General features: G+C 48.6%; 1 non-coding gene across 1 annotated transcript; it reads right to left on the bottom strand.

The window, feature by feature from the left end:
• Nucleotides 1-16,351: 16,351 nt before the first annotated feature.
• Trnar-ucg lies at nucleotides 16,352-16,424 on the bottom strand. Its single transcript has one exon. It is a non-coding gene; the product is annotated as a tRNA-Arg (tRNA).

Genomic DNA, 16,424 nt, shown 5'->3' with positions numbered 1-16,424 from the left:
AATGTCATTGATCCCGGCACTGCCACTGACACATGCAATGACACTGACACACGTCGAACATCGACATTGACACCAAAGTCATGTCGTTGAGATATCGTTTAACTTCAACAACCATCTAGAACTGCAAGAAAAAAAGAATATCGCCACAGCACCGTGAAGGTATGTAAAAAACTCGTAAGACTTCGAAAAAAATGTCTGCCGGGCGACTCGCTCCCAGCCGAAGCCAAACACGCACTCTGTCTCCGTTCTTTCTCCGGTCTCGAAACGTTGCCGACAAGTCGTCCGTCGATGTCCGACCGCGACAAGGATGTCACTAATGCCACACTTATGTCTCGCAAAAGGCCACAAGAGACCTTTAATTTCCTTCTCCGAAGGCAAGCGGTCGTTTCCCAGCTTCAACATTAAAAGTTTGGCAGATCAACCAGCTATAAACCGGGTGCAATGTCCTCCAGAAGCGGCTACAAAGCGTGTAACGTTTGGACATAACTAGGCTGACGATCTCAGAAAATGTGTGCGGTCAGTTTCGAGCAGACGCACATGGACGCGATTTACGCAATACTACCGGGTGGCCCAAAAAAAACGTTCCGAACTTTGGTGGCATATATCTCGAATTCGAGTGCAAATAACAAGCCAAAATTTTCATCAAGCTTGCGTCACTTCTTTGCGCATTGGTATGCCAAATTATAACACTGTACCATCATTTTCAAGCCAGCAATCTTATGTTGAATTAAGTAAGACATTTTTGCTTTTTTTGCCGTTGTTGAACGGTAGTAATTATTGGCTCAGACGTATCATGTTAGAAAAAAAGAAAAATAGATCACGTGAATGATACCAGCACGTGTAGTGATATTTTAAATTTTTTTTTCACTTATGTGCCAAATATTTAAATGCTAAGCCAAAATTGTGTTAATGGATGTCATTCGTTTCAACACAAATCCTGTTTCGAAGAGAAGGAGTGGCCCGGTGCATGGGTTACTGCTGATCGCCCTCCCTTCAAGAAGATCAAATAGTAAATCGACCGAATAAGGAAAAAAAGCTAGAGGGAATGTGTCACCCAGGGGCCTGAACCGTCAATGAGACTAGTTGCCAGTAGCAGTCATGGCTGCAGGCCATGGTGCCGAGATGGAAGTGGCCCGTTCACTCACATTTTTAGTAAACATCTGAGCAAAAAAGTGATTTTTACATGGCATGCTAGAAACACGAACCGTTTAAAAAGTAATAGTCCGAATAACAGAAAAATCATACCATTTGCTGAAAATATATGCCGCATTGACTATTAGAAGTTTCAATGTTGTATCTTTATTACTTTCTGAGAAATATTGATTTAAAATTGGGAACGTTTTTTCTGGGCCACCCGGTATAATACTTATGTAGCTACTTCAACTGATGATTTTTGTATTTTCAGCGTGACATGCCCACTATAATACAGCACGCATGCGCACCCATCGGGTAATCTTTTAATGGACTCCAAAAGATTTGTAGGGATTTATGCAATCAGTTACTTCTCTCATGATAGTCTTATGACCATTTGCGAGGACGCTCATTAGCTGATAAACCTAGTGTGACCTCTGAAGCCCTGTATGCTCGGTTGACTCGCCAACACAGCTGCTGTTCCGCTCAGTCTGTATTTAGCGGTTTCCTGAGAAAACAAAAACACAATAAGCAGGGCACATAACTTCTAACCACATGTGTAGGCAATACAACTCGCCGGCAATACATATCTAACGGGGGAGGGGGCGACGAATCGTGAGGCCCAACAGAAAACTATGTACGAGTGCTCATTGGCATCACAAACAAGTCGTTCATTGGAATCGCAACAACTCGGACAAAACGAAAACAATACATCCATCAATGAACAATTGTAACAATTGTAAACAATAGAACAGTCGCTATCGCCGCCGATCATAGCTGCGGCAGATTTGACGCAGTCCCACACGCAGCAATCCAACTGCCATCTAGCGACTGAGACAGACAACATGTCTAGATGTCGCCACCGAACGCTCAACAACGAATTTAATGGCATAAAAGGCACCTTAATATAACGAAGATATTACCCACAGGTTTACCCATTAAGTAACTATAAAGTACAAATTAACTTCGAACTCACCAACGAGTACCACTTCCTGGCTTGAGAGGTCCTGACCACCTTCGACGTAACGGGGCAGCCACCCGCGCAGAACGGCCTCCCAGACAACAGAGGCGGACCCGGCGATCCAGTCTTGGGCTCTTCCGACACTGCAACCTGCTCCGGCGCCTCGGAGGCGCTGCAATTCAGCACGACCAACAACAAAGAAGTGCGCCCACTGCAGACCCAGACTCCAGCGCTGCAGCGGGAGCCCGCACCGCCGAGACGCGCCGGCAGCTCTGACCCAACTCCGGCCCAGCTCCGCCCCGGGCCAGACTGTCAGGAGCGAGCTCAGGGGCGAACTTGAAAGCGGCCAGCTGCACCCTCTCGTCCACAGCACCACCCCCTCACGGACCAGACAGGCGAGACCGCCTCTGCAGGGGCCACGAGCCGGCGCCACCCAGCCAATGCGGGCGGTCTCCCAGCAGACGCCAGGGGCGTGTATATAATTCCAGCGAGCGGAGGGGGCAGCTATCGGGACTAAACTAAATTACCATAACCACCACCCGCTGCGGTCACACCTAGATTAAAGTGATTTTCTCATGCTCATTGAAAAGATCCCTCACACGTGCAGCTCGAAAAACTTGCGTAAAAACTCAATCCTTCATCAGGTGCTTAGGTTTGGAATTTCGGACGACATACAACGAGCTGCTGATTATGTAAAGGTCACATCAAGTGCAGCGAAACCAACTTGTAGGTAATATAGCTTCTTTTATATAGCGTCCCTCACGTTAGACCACATATTCGTAATGCGTCGTCCGAATTACGTAAATAAGCAGGTTCCTTTGATTCTTTAATTGCTCGCTTTTATCGGCATTCCAAAAACGCAAATAAAAACACATTTCACATTTTATATTTTGTAAAGTTTTTTCTTAAAGGGACCCTCCCACGTTCAAAAAAGTTAATGAATTAGCATGAATATGATATCGGTCGGTTCAGAAAGAGCAGAAACGAATATCTACCAAATTTCACCGAAAAAAATATTCACCGGTTTTCAAGATATAAGACTTTTACTGTTGTTTACTCTACGGGATCTCCGCTATTCTTAGCGACTTTATTTGGAAGCAATAGTTTGGCAACCGATAGTGCGGCACTTGTTGCGCGCAACACAGCATATACCACCGCGTGCTACCAAACGTTTAATAAAATATTTAAAATCACTAGATCTGCGCTGACGTCACACATTCAGAGGGGGCATTCAAATGCATTAGCCCCCTGAATCCAAAGTGCTGCAACATTGAGATTAGATTTTTTCCATTTAAGTCATTTCTCGATGTTTTGAGTGTTCAAAACGGTAAGTGCAAGCCAGGAACCCCATTTTGACTATCTCAACTCAACACTAATGTTAAGGTGGGATGGTCACTTTAAGTGAAGCAAGCAGGTCACTTTAAGTGGAGCAAGCAGTTGAACAGGCCTTCGGTATTTCGCTATTCACAGGCTTCCTATATCGGTATGCTAGCTTTGTCTTTACGTTTGCCTACTTAACCCTCGCCCGTATAGGGGGAGGGGTCGAACGGACCCCCCCCCCATGGTTTTTCGCGAATAACTCGCGTAAAAAGCGGCCGATCGCAACGAAACTTTCAGTACCCTCGCGTTCATCAATTTTACACCTACCCTGAAAAGTTCATGACCCTGACCCAAGTGACCTTTGACCTGTGACCTACTTTTCGAGACCATGTTTGGCTGGAATCGCGATTCGGCGTATGTCGGCTCGCATTAGCCGCGCGTTTGCAGTCTTTTCGTGGTTTCAAGCGTTCAAACATGCGATATGATGTTGCCCCCATGCATTAGGGTGGGTGTCAAGGTCACCTGAAGGTCAGGTCAGGTCATTAACCTTTGATGACCTCGGTTCACTTTTTCGAGTTATACATGTTTCTAGGCCAGTTTTTGGAGCTGAATTCGAATTTAGCAACCATATAAACATTTACGAAATAGTTTTGGTGCCTTCGTAACATGTTACGAAGCTGTCAGAGGCGGTTGCCACCTACTACGAATACCCTTACTGGTTGACCTGACCTGAGCTGACCCGACCTGATCTAAATACATGAAGACATCATCTGTGATCAAAACTAACATGATATTCGTGATCAGCACCCCGGAAAACCCCATAGCAGCCACAGTTTACGACGTTCTAACAGGTCCCGATTTTCCCGCCTTTGGGGTCATTGACCTGACCTGCAAGGTCAACCAATGACCTAGGACCTTAAAATTGGGTATCATCGGCTTTCTCTCGTCACGGGCAACACGCTCGTTTTTTCAGCGAAGCTCTATCAGCGAAAGCGAAGCTCTATCTAAGCTCGATCAGGGGCGAAACGGCAAGGGGGGTCCAACGGACCCCCCCCCCCCCCTATACGTTCGCGGCTGGAAAAATACCAATACGGGCGAGGGTTAATACCAAACTACATGCTAATGGTAGTTTTAACCCGCGCCGTGCTGGTGGTCTGAGTTTTCCGTGATGCGCTGGGCGAGGGGGCATTATCACGCCTCCCCCCCCCCCCCACCCCACCGTCTAACTCGGCTCCTGGGCCACATAGCGACACGCGGAAAGTGGTAATCGAAAGACCGTCACAAATAATGAAGGAAATAATTCGGTCATTTTGTAGGTCCGGTCGAAGGTCAGGTCGCTAGAGGTCATCAAAAGTAAAATTTTGTCAATTTCAACAACTTTCGAAACACCAACGCATAACTCGGGAACCAATAGAGCTACAGCGCTGAAGAAAAAGACGTTCTATAGCCCTGTTAACGCTCCTTCTGGTGTGCGTCCTCAGATTTGACCTCAGGGCAACGATTTATCCTCCAGGGGGCAAAAACTCTAAAAAAGCCGTTTTACGAGAAAACGTTTTCTGTATACAGAAAACGTTTTCTTTTAATAACTTTTGACTCAAGACATTGCTTTTGCCAGCATCGTGTTCCTTTCATTGATGCGCGTCGAATAAACTATACGTTAACCTAAAGGGTCGTTTTAAAAATTTGACCTCAGATCAAGGTCATGACCTGACGGGAAGGGTCATGTTGCAAATCAGTCGATACATATCGTCGAGCTGAACACAGCTTAGGTGTTTCCACCGCTCTAGCACGTTTCTATCAGAGGTTATAGTCAAGAAATTGCTACAGACCTTTCATGACCTGCGATGACCTCAGGGGCACACAGAGGGGCCACGGGTGCCATTTCTCGGATTCACTGCGTCATGTTCCCTATAAGCCAATGTTGGAGTGTGACATTTGTCAAAAAGAGGCGCATTTCAATTTTCTCCCATTGACTTAAGCGAGATATTCGCGAAAACCTGAGGGGGCGTGAAAACGCCCCCCCCCCTTCACCCCCACGCCCGGTGCAGGTTAAAGCATTATATGCCTCCAGTATTTTCTCGATGGAATGCATTGGCGGATCCATGTGATATCGGGGGACCATCTGTCTTTTATTTCTCTTCGCTCAGAATAACATTTTGTCGAGAAAAACACGCTACGCACGTTAAACACGCTAAAACGGTGTGCTATCTTTCACCATCTATCCGAAAAGATTGTACCTACTCGTAATAAAAAAGTTTAAAGAAGTTTTCTTTTCTATATGTAGATATAATGTTGTGCAGGCTAAAGCAAACCGTTTTCAAAAAGGCGATAAGTAGTTAAGATCATTTTTCAGAAGCGAGTCAAGCAAGAATTTAATAAATTTGAAACCTGTGTACCGTGAGTATTATGCCGCATCACGCGCAATGGGAGGGGGAGGCAAATTTCGTCCACCTCTCCTGTTTTTCGCAAATATCTATGCCGTAATCATTCTATTAACGTGAAATTGTCAGCACCTGCCTAAAATTGCCCTGAAAGCCATATGTAAATCAGTCAAAAACTTTTAAGTAACAGGATGTTAGGTAAAAAAATCCCACCGATTCTCGCTGCCAGCGCCGGACGGTTCCGTCTTTGTGTTGCGCTGCGCGACGCTTACCGCCGCTAATGATCGATTCGCGTCAATATCTCTGTGAAGACTTGGAAGAAAGGTAAGGCAATATCATGGTAAAAGCAATAAGAAAATCAGCCGGTAACATTTTGAGTAGCGAGTGTGTAAATACAAGATTGTGACTGAAAAGCCTCCCGCATCGGCTGCTCCCCGCCTCAACCGGAAGACTCTTACTTTTAGCAAAGTGCTAATTGCCAGCTGTATGGCTTGATTAACCCTCGCCAGGCGAGGGCCTTTTCCATAACACGGACGGCGAGGGGGGGGGTTGGTACGACCCCCCCTCGCGATTGGCTCCTATGGCACTTAGAAACGCCAAATTTACAGGGTAGGTGGGTCCATAGGAGATCTCGCCCCAGTGAAAGTTTGGTGACACTAAGTCAATATTTAGGGGGGTTGGGGGGGGGTGAGTGCAAAAAAATTGCTACAACATGTTAAAAGTTTTTCGCTTATAACTATTTACCTAGTAAAGATAGAGCAAAAATAAAAGCACCAGTGAACTCAGGACGTCCGTGCGCATCGAATGATATACTTTGTTACCAATTTTAGTGAACTCTGGAATTCAGTTGCCGATAAGCTAGTCCAATTTTCCCCTGACCTTGTACCGGTTTTTGTGACCTGGTTACCTGACCTGAAAAGACTGGGACTTCAAATTTTCAGGAAAGGTGCGAAAATGTTGCCCCAGATCGTTTTTACATTATTTGCAAAAAACCTTAGGGGGGTGCATCAACCCCCCTCGTCGGTCCAGGGCTAACTAGATATTTGCAATATATGCATTTTCAAAAATACATGTGACATGTGCCGTCATATTAGAGAAGTAGTTAAGAAAATTGGCCGGTAACTTTTTTATATATCCGTGTATAAACACCAAATAGACCTTCACCTGACAAACTTGACCCGTTTGACCTCATTCAACCCTGAAGATATTGACCTAGCATCATGAACTTACCACACAATATAATTCCCACTGCCCTCACCCACCCACCAAATTTCGTCTTTTTGGCTTCCGTAGGAGCTGAGATCTAAGGGGCGGGGGGACGACATTCACCCGGGGGGGGGACGACATTCACCCCTATCACTGCGCGTGTTAAAATTCCCTGGCGCGAGTGATAACATAATTGATAAAATGATATTAATTATATCGGTACTGGAATATGCACAATGCGCGTCCAAATCGACGGAACACTGCCTGGAAAAGTTCATTTTACTTCTGACCAAAAGGTATAATATATACCTTATTGAACTTAATAGCCGTTTCATGCAGCTGAACTTGAGAAAGTCGTGCCAACTATTTTCTACGCCTTACGGCATTATAAGATCGAGCTCAGGGTCCACTAGCGCCCGGCTATCCCAATTTATGCATATAATTCTGCTAAAGAGCTGTTCAGCACTCAATGTCTACGCCAGGGCTGGCTCTCTCATGGTGAGCAAAAAATATGACTTTCTTGTCAATCACATTATGCGGTAAAAAGACAGCGTTTTTTTTTTTTCTCGGCTGCCTCTCGCCTGTGGCAATGGGTTACCTACATATATCCAGTGCAGCTCACTATTATAGCTTATCTCTCCGACAGTGGCGCAGACCGTGGCTGAGCTGAGTACCACTAGTTCACCCACCAACCGCTTGGTAGGCTGATTTCTACGAGTTGTTGGCGGGACTGGTCCGTCTGCCCCAGCCCTTATGCTTGACGTCCGTGACCGAACAGTAAATAATGCACTCTTGAGCATTATGACCAGTTTTAATCAGTAATAGTGAGCGGACGTATGCCAGAGCAGTGTTAACTGCCCATTGGATATCAAGTTACTAACTACATAAGACCCACCCCGGACGTGGACTGTTCGCTATTCAGTATTCACCCCTTTCCGGGGGGTGTTCTCCGGACCGGCCTCTAGGTGCTGCCATCTACAGGTAAATGACAGCACTACTCCACGGGATCCTGACAAAGAGGCGCTGCTGTCAGGATGTCCTCACCAAAGTGGAATCGAACGACAAATAAAGTCATTATGCAAGGCTCTAGCTATTCACCGTTCCTTCATTTCCATCTTAAGGATATTCAAATCTTTGTCCTCCACACCTCCAACCCAGTTCCGGGCTGGACGGGCAACTTTATCCCATGCGGGAATGCCCGTAAGAGCACGCCCGTAGCCAGAAGCTGCGAGTGCTTGCAGGGGCCCGGCTGGGTGGCCTGTCGTCTGGACGGGCTTAGCCCCGGCGACTCACATGTTGCTCGCCCAGACCAATGTCTCCCCCTAATTCCTATCATCCTTCCGGCCCTGAAGTGGTGTCGTCAGGCGGAAAGGGCCCAGCAAAACAAACAAAAATTTAGCTTTTATTATATGATCCATCATTCATGCAATTGACCAATCGTTCTGCACGTTAAAACCATGGAAGAAAAATATGGATATCCCATGAAGTAAAAATGATCACCTTGGTTTAGAATTTAAAAAGGAAGTATTGTGGCTTAAATGCAGCATAGGTAAGATTCAGCCGGATGCACGAAATAAGTTCACTGCAACATTATAGGTAGGCAATTGTCACCCAGCCACTATTCATAAAAAATCGAAATAATAAGTAGCAAAAACTTCAAAATCAAAGCAAAACCTTTGATACAGTCTGAACGGATTTCAAACCTTTTCGCGAAGTTTAGGTATCCAATTGACTTTTTTCTATGCTCACTATTCATCTCACTTACTCACTTAATTTGGCAGTTTTTTTAGGCATGGAAATAAGCATAAAACACCTTTATGGTTAACATGTTTTATCAATGGCACATCAATGCCAAATGGGAAATCTTAGGAGTTGTTATTGAATAACCTTTTAGGGGCATGCCCTCCCCCCCCCCCGCATCTTAGGCTACTTTCCTGGATAAGCCCAGAGATGTTTCCTGTCGGTAGTTCGATGCCTACCTTGCAGAGGTGCAGCCCAACCTCGTCTGCTCCCTCCCCTCGATATCGGTATTCGCAGCGCACGGCGCCGCCCGGCCCGGGCGACCGACCGTTGGGGGAGCTCGCGCCCCGCGCAGTGGCGTGCCGACACCCGTGGGAACCCGCCGGACGGCGCCTGCCCCGGGCGTGGCGGTGGCGGCGCGGCCACACCGCGCTGCAGTGGCGGTATGGAGCGCCGCCGGCACCAGCGCAGCGCATTCCGCGCGATACGGACCCGGCCGAGAGGGGCCCGCCCCCGGCCGGTCCGAGCCGCTCCGAGATCAGGGGTCACGGCCCCGCCGTACTCCTTAGTTGCCAGAGGTGACCGGGTGATGCACTGGGCCGGATCACGGACAGTCTTCAGACGAAATTGCGTCATGGCTGAGCGTGTTAGGTGGGGGTAAATGGAGGTAATGTGCATTGTGCGAGAAGATAGCTGGGCTGCAAAATGCCGGCAGCCAGCACGGCTGCCGCAGGGTTGTGCAAAATACGCACCTTTTGTACCAAATGTGCTTCCACTTCGGCGCGCAAGGCAATTTCATAGTCTAATTTTACTTGTAGAAAGGGGTTATGTTTATTTATATACTTTTTCAAAACTCAACAGCTTCTCAATAAGCCGTCAGACAGTGAGCATCTTAAAGTCGAAAAACTGAATCTGTTAAATGAAAAAAGAAACTAAATTGCTGAAAGTACCTTCCAGCAATTCATTTTTTCAGCTAACATGCAACACAGGAGTTTCGTCATTCTCTTCTCTCTGAATATGGCCAAACAGCCACGACAAAAAGTGTGTCTCTTAGCATTAAAAGCTGACACTTAATACCCATATGAACTCTGAGTTGCAGCAGAGAAGAGTTACGAGAATCACTGTGCAACCCAAGTCGGCCGATGCGCTTGAATATGGGATCAAATTGGCCACTTGAGAGCTGCTCGACAGGCCCCGATAGTCGTGAACGGAGCTGGTAAGAGCGGCGCAGCGATCTGAATTTCTCCGCGAGGTCCTCGAGGGAAAGTAAGGAGCGCCAGACCTGGTATTAGGCGGCCGTATATGCCCTGCAATTTAGCCAGCGTGCATAGACGGAACGGGGTGAACCGGCAACTAGCCTGAATCTGGAAAGAAACGGTATCTCCAAACCCTGCGTAAAAAAATGACAAGAAGCCAAGGAAAGAAGATGGCATTTGTGTTCTACTGCTGCGCATCGCCTGAGTCTTTCACACCTCTCGGAAGAAGCTTATAAGAAACTCGCAGGTAGGTGTGAAGGTTTAACCAGCCATACAAAAGGCAACCTTGCACAGGACTCAGCTTCCCTGTTGCAAGTGACGGCCACTTGCCAAAAGCATTGCTGTTTAATGGTCAGCAAAAAGCGGATGATCCGTTGTGGGTTGGTGGGCTTTTATCTGGAGCTAAGGCCGTGTCAGTATCAACAGTCGTTAGCGGGGGGGGGGGGGGGGTCAAGGACGGGAAAATGAGTGTGTATCGGGCCACACTCAGGTCATAACGACAGGATGAAGCCATTGATCGTCTGTGCTTACAAGGACGGGGGAGAGCGAGCGCGCCAATGCCGAACAAATATTGAAGTAGAATCTATGAAGACAATCATGACACGTTTATGGTATAGTGTATAGCTGCAGAAACGCTTTTTAATACCCTGCTGCATTTAGATACTTATAGACGGATACAACACATTCAGGTGGGCGCGTTTCATCGGAGACTTCTTCAACACCCCTTTCAGAAAAAGAAAAGAAGGAGTCTCAGACGAACGCCTCCATCCGAATGTGTTGTATCCGTCTAATAATATATACTTGTCTTGTCTTTTACTACTCAACTTAGATATTTAGACACGGGGGTAAGGGTAAATTTCAATTAAAAAAAAAATGCCGGTCCATCACCTTTAAGTACCGTTAAATATACAGCTAATTAACTAAAGCAATTTGAATTCAATACCTACCATCCGGCTATGTGATGACACTGTGCCGTGACACATGGCACTGGGGCGTCTGTTTACGGCCCAGTTATGGACAATTTATCGGCACTTAGCTAAAGAGGCAATAACCGCGGATGGCACGGCATAATCAGCATTGTCTGAGCACCGTGTCCAACGGCACCGCGCCACCGGTTCGCGTAACGTCCACAGGTTCAGAGGCAGCACCGGACCGGCGGCAGCCGCAGGACGGCAGGCAGCCCAGCAGGCAACTCTCCGAGGAATTCAGCAGCGCCTGCGGCTATATCAGCAGTCACTGCATTTAGTAGGGAACAGCAAGGACTTGGCACGGGAACAAATCGAGCTCAGAGGGAGCCGAGAAGTGCCCAGCAGCGGAAACAATGGTTCTCAACAGGGAACTATAAAGGCTACACGGAACACAAGACCAGAGGGGGCTTGCTTGGGTTCTGCAAGAGGAACCAGCATGAACAGTGGGCTGCTAAGAACTTCAGAAAAAAATCATCAGAAGAAAAATATAGAAACTAGATAAAAAGTAGCAGATAACATCATTTTTACATTGATGACCTGAACAATTATATAAGCACTAACTGAATTTCTGCAATCTGTTATATATTTTCATGACTCCAAAAGCCTGCTTTGTTTACAAGCCGCGGCCAAAACGGCAAAGTCATGGCAATCGTCCAGATAAGCTCGGTCGTGACCGTTCCCAAGGGGCCGAATAATCACCCCCGGTCCGTGACTAATGGTGAACCTCTCTGATAGGCCCTTCGTTTAGCGACGTCACGCGCTGTAGCAAACGAGAATCAAGATACTTTCCAGCGGCAAAGGTCACTACTCAATCCTCATGGTCATCTGCACTGGCGTCAGGAGGTGAATCGGCGACCGACAGAGGGGAATTGGCGAGTGTTTCCATCACCTAGTGTTTGTTCGTCTAGCCCCCACCTGGCTCAGTCCCCACACACTCCCCATCCTCCCCGCTCCATCACTACTCGATCCCCACCCATTCCCGGTTCGATCCCTCCCAGTCTCCTCGACTCCCAGCCGGGTCCACTGCACGGCCCGGCCACCGCCGCTCGCCCGTGGCCAGGGTCAGCTCAGCGTCCTTCGGTTCGGCACAACCCGTCCGCCGCCACTGCCGGGACGGTCGGACGGCTGTAAATAGTGCCGGACCGGGCCGGGCCGGGCCGGTACTGGCTGCCGGGACGGAGGGACCGGTCGGCAGCCGGTGGTCACCGGCAGCGGCTGACACGGAGACGGCAGGACCGACCGGACAGCCGTAGCTGACCGGTCGGTAGCACCCGCTATAGCGGCCGCCCTATACAGGGTCAGTCGATGGGAGCAGCCGTCCGGCAATGGAGCAGCAGCAGCGGTCGATATAGAAGACGCCTAGACGGGACAGGACACTGCGCCGGGCAGATATTCCCGGCAGCTTATAGAGGTCAGGATAAGTCAAAGGCAAAAGGACGAATCTAAAGGTAAAAAAAGCCCAGATAAATCGGCTTATTCACAGACGGATAAAATACCAAACTGGTTGTAAGGGTCCCAGAAAGGATGGTATGATATGACGCATACCTACCGATCGGCCGGTCCCCAGCACTCGACCGGACATGCCACCGCCCGCTCTGCCGTCTGGTTCATTGCATCAGCTGCATTTTCAAATAGAACCCGTTTAAATGGACAACGTCTCACTGCTTTACCCATAATCATCCGGTATTTGTGCCTTTGTTCCCACGTACCCTGCCGTTTTCTCACGTGCACTGCGTAGTGCTTACTTACCGTCTCACGCCGGCTTCCCCACCGTTCCACATCACGCCGCTGGGTGCCTACCCGTCCAGCTCGGCCCGGCCATAGTCTCTGCACCTGTCTGCAGACTGAGCCGTGTGTCGGGTATATGTGCGCAGACCGGCCTGACCCGGCGGCTAGTCACGTCCCGGTCCAACTCCGGGGGACAGGATCCCACACAAGGGGGCGCCCACCCAGAGGGACAGCGGCCCACCAAGGGGCACCGGGCACAGGCTGAACCTATATACTCGTACCTATAGGTATATATAGGTTCTAACCTAAAACCTACCTGTATATACATACGGTCTTGGGCTGAACTGTGGTCAGCGAGGCCGTGAGCGTGGACCAGCGTGACTGATGGGCGGTGCGGGCTCCGTAACACGAAATATGTAGGCTTGTCCAGCTCCGATCAGACATGTTTGATTGTTTGCAAATAGTGTTGCTTGACTACTTATTGTTTGCTTTACTCGATTTAAGAGTGTAATGCCCTCGCGAATAGATGCGATCTGACATGGTCGACTGTTCACTTTGCTTAGTCGAAAGAACAACTATGCTGTTTTAGAAAAAGAAAATTCTATACATGCCTCCTATGGTAGTCACTGCTTCATATTAGACTGCCTTTGTGATGCAGTTTGATATTTTACGAACGCTGTTCATTCGAAGCGCTCGATCAACACTGCACCCTGAGGTCAGAGGTCACGCTCCGGGGCATATTCCGCAACACTGCACCCACCAGAGGTCAGGGGTCAGCCTTGCAGCAGTGACCTTCGCGCCACCAGGTGGTGGTCCACTGCGGTACAGCTGAGGAGAGCAGAGAGATAAGATTAGCATAGAGTGGATGGCGACAAAGCCGAGCTCCATGCCAGTTGAGCAAACGTTTATTAATGGTGTTCTTTGTCTGTGCAGTACGTCGTTGCGTCATGTTCTTTCAAAACTTTGCCCATTGTCTGTGCGTTGCTCGCATGCACTATGCGCAATGCATATCAATTAAAAACAATAATTTATACCAATGATGGCACACACTATTGCAACTGTCTTGCAATTTGACATTTTTTATGTTAGTTTGCCATCGAATTTGATATATTTTTACATTATATTTTTACAGCAAAAAGGAACAATCGAACAGGAGCTCCACTATTGCAGCTGGGGACTAGCCCGGAAACAACACGCCGCTGTTGCGCTCGTGACGGCGAGACACGGTGAATTTCGTGAGATCACGAACATCGCAGCATTGGTTCTGATTTGGGCGTGTGCCGAGTGCATACATTACCAGTGTCAAGAGCTTAGCTGGCTCTTTGGGTCTCACTTAGTTCACCGGATGTGCCCCCTTAAAAATCCCAGGTGCTTATTCTGTTTGGACAGGGAAAGTGAGCAGACGAAAGATGCATCTGATTTCCTTGATGCACGCTTTTAGATCATTTAATGTCTGCACGATAATATTTCTTTTACTAAGCCATCCGCTTAGTCCATCAATTTATTTTGCACGAATTAGACGGGATTTCTTCAAACTGGCTCTAGCTGCGCAGTGATTTTCGTTGTGAACCAAGGGCGGCGCCACCGTGGGGGCAGTGGGGCAGACTGCCCCCACTGACAGGAGGCCGTGGGGGCAAAACTACATTTTTGCCCCCACAAAATTTGGCTGATGTTGAAAAGGGAACAAAAGACCTATGCAATATTCCTGATAGGTAAGACTTGTGATGATGCAAACGAGGCTACACAACTCCAATGCAAGGCTGTGGTGATGTGATGATGGCAAAGAAATTCCTTTATTTGTCATAACATTTCCTTCATGTGGACAATTTTGGATGGCAACGGCTAGGGGCAAGGTGCTCCTGGATTCTACGGATCGGGATGTCAGACAACAGGGGTCACCTCAAGCTTGCCCCCACTGGCGAAAATCCGTGGCGCCGCCACTGTTGTGAACTGTGAACCATACCGGTGTTTTTTTTTTGCCAATAATTAACAGCCTGTTGATGTGTGATCGGATTGCAATCCGGTACTTAGCAGCAGCATTTCATAAGCAAACGAACCTGAAAGCAGTTCCTGAATGAACAGACTTCCGTCCCGTTCTCAATTTGTCTAAAACGTCACCTGCTCAGTGCTCATGATTGATCGAAATCTGTAATGTCCCCGAGTCTGTGTACTCCGAATGGGTTTCGAGTGGCTTAGGATTTCTTAGGAACGATGAACTTGCTGGCAGTTTCACGTCAACTTCCGCGCTGTCGGCAAACAGGTACAGCGAAATATGTTTCAGGCCCTATTCAGTTTATATCCCAATAAAAGGCTACTGTTTAGGTAGCGATCGAACTGCTGCTTCTAATATCGCTACGAGGCGGAAGCACTCCTATGTCGCTAACATGACACAAAGATCCCATTTGTAGGCATATGCTGCCAAGGCAATTATTCCACTACTCTTCATCAGCGCCCTACAAATACAAAACATGACTTTAAACGTTCAAACTATGTAGACACAAACCACTGGAACCTTACATTTCCCCTTTGAGCTGGAGGAGGAGTTGGCACCTACACAACGACGCGAATTAACCTGTAAAAAGCGAAAGCGTCCAAATAACTCACATCAACGCACCACCAGTCCCTCATTATACCATTGAGGACGCATTCCATTGATGCCGCGCACGACTATGTAATTTTGTCTTTCGCCCTCTGCGGACCGAGTGACCCTCGGTCCTCGCCCCCCGCCAACAGCCGAACACACTAATCTCCATTTCCGCTATCCATTAGGCGACCTCAGAGAGCTCGCACCGTCGACGTCTCCGACAAACACTCGACCCCGCTTCGAGCCGCGCCACTCGGCTGAGGTGCTAGCTGGCCCAGAGACCGCGCGCCGAGGGACCGGGCAGAAACCTCGAGCCGATCGGGCGAAGGACCGCCGTCCCGAGGTCCCGCTGGCCGGACAGGGTAGCGGTCTGTCGGCCTGGCTTGTGTCGGCACGCTGTCGCAGACCTGCCCGATTGTCGCCAGCTGGGCCGAGGCGGACGGACGGACAGTGGCGTGACCCCGACTTTCCACCCGGCGCGGCGCGGCGACCGACCAGATGTGCGTCTGCCCGACCGCCGCTGAGTGGATGTCCCTTTCAGCGCGCCCGGGCCGGCCGAGACGGCGCTCGGCAGACGCAGTTCCGGCTTCTGCCACTTTCGATGACCCCAAACTGCGCCGCTCTGACCCAGAAAGGTCGGCGCGGCGCGGCGCAGCGCTGGTCGTAGATACCCGAGTGTAGCGCCGGAGAGAGTGACGCCAGAGCGACTGCAGCAAGGGCCGGGACGACGACCGGCTGGGGTCTGATGGGGAAGGAAGAAATCACGAGAACTACCGGACTCAGGCGGTCATTTACTGTGGCCTGGTGATGATGGATCACACTGAAAGACGAGAAGCTTTATATGAATAGCACTTACCCAACTGTGCCTAAAATCCGATTTGTTTGGAGTCTATGGTGTCTACTACCTACCCTTGAGAGTTCTTTATCATTAAAACGGATAAGGAAAATCATGGAAAGTAATTGTACAGAATCTTTTTTTTTAATATATCGATTTTTTAAATATGAAAAATTGAAGCCACCCTCCTCGGTGTAGTTCAACTAACAGCCAGCTCAGTATTTATTTGCGAAAAAATATTTGACCGTGACAGGACTCGAACCTGCAATCTCCTGATCCGAAGTCAGGCGCCTTATCCATTAGGCCACACGGCC

The sequence above is a fragment of the Amphibalanus amphitrite genome, unplaced genomic scaffold (assembly GCF_019059575.1).
Source record: "Amphibalanus amphitrite isolate SeventyFive unplaced genomic scaffold, NRLGWU_Aamphi_draft 000418F_arrow, whole genome shotgun sequence".
Classification (NCBI taxonomy): Eukaryota; Metazoa; Arthropoda; class Thecostraca; order Balanomorpha; family Balanidae; genus Amphibalanus; species Amphibalanus amphitrite.
This window is presented reverse-complemented; position numbering and strand designations above follow the sequence as displayed.